We start from the raw sequence: 4208 nt of genomic DNA, 5'->3' as shown, positions 1-4208 counted from the left end.
AATCGTAGTTTCCAGGCACAAAATTCGACATGTTCAACGCTATTACAAACTATACTGTTGTATGAAACTTGTATTGTTGTGAGTTGAAAATCTTTGTGAGATGTCAGAACAAGTAAATGGAGGCCCGTATTCAGAACGCACTTTTATCTCTGAAATTCTATAATATGCGTGACGTAGGCCCGTATTCAGAACGCGCTTACAACGATGTTAGCACGCTAACATACTATACTTTACGTCACGCATATTATAGAATTTCAGAGATAAAAGTGTGCTCTTATCAATAAAAGCGCGTTCTGAATATGGGCCGTAAAGTATAGTATGTTAGCGTGCTGACATCGTTGTAAGCGCGTTCTGAATACGGGCCGGAGTGAATGACGCGGTCTGACGGCAACTACATTGACAGCTATGGCCATCTATTGGTAAATTTCAGTTTACATACCTGGTACATACAACTGCTCTGCTACACGGGACGGCTTAATCAGATTTAATAACATCCGTAGTTATGAAATTGGCCAATCATAGCTTTTCCTCGAGAGAAGGGAATAATTGTGATTGACCAATTACATAACTACGGATATTATTAAACTTGATTAAGGGTGCTGTGTAAATGTAGTCACTGATACGACATCCATCATACGACGTCTGATGACACGAAAGAGAGAAAGAGAGGGATATAAACTTCACTCTTTCTCTTTTTCGCGTCGCGTCGTGACGCGATGGACAACGCGACGCGTGACGTGCTCAGTGGATGCGTACCAAAGACATAAGCTGTGTTCCAAAATTGTTTGTCAGTCCTGCGAGCATGTCGTCATAAGTGCATGCTACCAATAGTGTTCCAATTTCATAAGCATGTTTTTTATGCAAACGCAGCTTTCATTTTGGAACGATATTTTCAGTGATGTCAGCATATAGCGACGTCAGCGAAAAGAAACAAGTAACCTAGAAATATGGAGAGAAGCATACAGAAAAAATTCATATTTGAAACTATTATAAAATTAGCACTTGATTCTAGTGATGAAGAGTCTAGTGATTCAGATTCAGAATTAGCGGAAATTATATATAATTATTGCGAACGTCAACCAAGAATACCGAAGGTACAAATAAATGGAAATTGGAGTGCTCGAAGCACAAAGATCGTAATAGTAATGAGGAAGTTAAGGAAGTTAAGGAAACGGTATATACCATTGATGTTTCGAGGATAGTCAAAAACCAGTTTGTTCATAGATGGAATCAGATTTGTAGATTGTTAAACAAAATTTTATGCAAAGCTAAATGATTGTATTGAGAAATAATGTACATATTTTGTTAACGCCTATTGTATGTGAATAAAATAAATTTACTTTTTGATTTCCTCTTGTACATAGGTTATGTCAATTTTTGTATTTGAATTCGAAATAAGAATAAATAAGTGTGACTACAAAAAGCAGACTACAAAAAAATTATAAATCTACTCACTACTTCTTGCTTTCTTAAGGTATATCCACACAAACTTGCATAGCCGCATAAACGTATGCATAAAGAAAATTATCCAATCACATTTTATGTACGACTTTAAAAGAGAACTGCAATTGGATAATTTTCTTTATGTATATGTTTATGCGGCTATGCAAGTTTGTGTGGATATACCCTTAGCATCTTCTACAGAAACACTGAGTTTATACTCAGTGTTACTCTTAGCATCGATTAAAATTAACTCCTCCATCTTTTCCGCCATCTTGTGCTGTTGCTGCCTCACCTCACCTAGCAGCCGCAGCAGCCGCAGTAGGAAATGACGACAACATTAATTACGTCTTTACCCTCTCGCAGCACTGCCACAGCGTGCTACGATGATTTTTGGAACGATGTTGGCAGTACTGCCAGCGCTGACAAACAATTTTGGAACACAGCCATAGAGAATGGACTGCGCAATCCGTGTGTCAAAATGGTCAATATGGATGAGAGAGAGGGACCGTGGCAGACGGCTATTTCTATCTCTTTCCATTCAATGATGTAATGGGAGAGAGAATGAGAGGGGGATTGGCCGTCTTCCACAGTCCCTCTCTCTCATTATTGTCGACCACATTTGATACACTACTTAGATACGGATCGCGCAGTCCATTCTCTATTAGCATTTTCGACCCGATCGGGTTTGCACCTAACTGGGTTGGATTAATCTTTCCTATTGGTTGACGTCACCCGCTCTACCAATAGGAGAGCACAAAACGCCATTAATCCAACCCAGGTTGGTGCAAACCTAGCCGGGCCGAAAACGCTATATGTCTTTGATGCGTAACATAAGGAGACTCCACTCAGTCTAACTCACCCTCAGAACATGGACCGATTTTGCGTTTCGAGTTAAGTTTCGATTCTCGACATACGCGACGCTTGTGCACTTTGTAGTCCTGCGCTAGAGTTCCTATAATAGGCCTGTTCTTTTTGACTGAACTTTTGCATCAGTTCATCTTTTTTCCTTTTCTCTTTAGGAGGAAAGAAGATGAAAAAAGATGAACTCGTGCAAAAGTTCAACCAAAAAGAACAGGCCTAATGAGAGTCTAGACATGAGACCGGAAGAACGCCATTGCCAGGCCCCAGCCGGAAGCAGCAAACAACGCGCGCGCCATTCAAAGTTTCGGTAATAGTGAAATGTAATAATCACAATGTCTGTAATTGTTAATTAAATCATGTTGCATATATACAGATTAGTTTGTCGACTTTAACTCACCATTTTTGCCTGCTGAGAGATGGGCTTCATTGACATCGTAAAAAACCAATTTATAAACCGGAAGTGCGATATATCATGTAATTATAAGTAGGTAGATATTTTTTTCCACTTCGCCGAATTTAAGTATATGTACAGCCGACGATATTAGTAACCGAACTTTTAGAACTTATCCCGTTTCCTAGCACAAACACTACAACCTTTCACTGGAAAAACTGAATCACACAACCAACTTCATGTAAAAGATTTAAAAAATCCGACTACGTCCCACAAACCTGCTTGTAAGTTTCGACGTAGAATCCTTTTTCACACAAGTCCCAATAAAAGACACATTAAACATAATAAAGGTCTCACATGAAGTCCCTCCCGACTTCATCCCGCTAACAGAGCACTGCTTAACAACCACTTACTTCTCCTATAACAACCAATTTTATGAATAAACTTCAGGAGCGGCAATGAGCTTTCCTATTTCTCCTGTAATCGCCAACATCCTCATGGAGCATTTTGAGAAAGAGGCCCTCAGAAAAACACCCAAAAACCCAGAAGTTTGGTTCCGTTATGTAGACGACACATTCGTGGTATGGAGACACGACAGAGCCGAACTACATGAATTTTTTTTTTCCTTATTTTCCTCAACAAACAACATCCAAATATCAACTTCACTATAGACATGGGGCGATCCCGATTGATCACGGCTCGATTGGACACCATCAATCACAGCGACCGGTGCTTAGGACCTTTGTAGTCTCGAGCGCTGTGAGTGGCTCGTGTCCAATTGAGCCGTGTCCAACTGGGTGCCACCCATAGACACAGAGGAAAACGGAAAATTCCCTTTCCTAGATGTTCTTGTCTCTAATGGCGAATTCGATTGGATGCACTAGTGCGCACTAGTGTGCACTGAGTGCGCCTTCTCTCAGTTTTAGCGTGTTCGATTGAGGTTATCCTCTATTGGTGCATCTGCCACTTGTGTTCGATTCATAACTGCACTAGATTAGTGTCAATACAAATGAGTTCGATTGGGTAACTCTGCCACAGTGTAGTGAACTCTTTATGTTCAATTGAGCTAGTTTCACTGTCGTAGGACGCACTCGAATGCACTGAGGGCTTTTGATGGTGCATTTCAGTGCAAAGAGGTTACGATGGCAGAAAAAATATTTGTCGTATTAAACGAATTAGGGCCACTTTCACCAAACTCAGTTAACTTAATCAACCTAGTAACTGTAATGAAATAGAAAGAGATGCAAATAGTTCGATCTCTTTCTATTTCATTACAGTTACTAGGATGGTTAAGAAAACCGACGATGGTGAAAATGGCCCTTAGGGTGCTGTCCCATGACAGTCGGATTTCGGAAAACAGAATCTCGGAAAAGTACTAGATCGGAAAGTACTAAACTAGAATCAGAAGGCACGGCAATTAGCACACGCAGTGATATACACGTTGTGTTCGTTATAATTCGTTACGGTTAAAAATTAATAATTGTTAATAAAATAATTATTAATAAATAATTTT

Source organism: Trachymyrmex cornetzi, unplaced genomic scaffold (genome assembly GCF_001594075.2).
Source record: "Trachymyrmex cornetzi isolate Tcor2-1 unplaced genomic scaffold, Tcor1.1 scaffold1431, whole genome shotgun sequence".
NCBI lineage: Eukaryota > Metazoa > Arthropoda > Insecta > Hymenoptera > Formicidae > Trachymyrmex > Trachymyrmex cornetzi.
The sequence above is the reverse complement of the archived record's forward strand: the minus strand, read 5'-3'. Positions refer to the sequence as shown.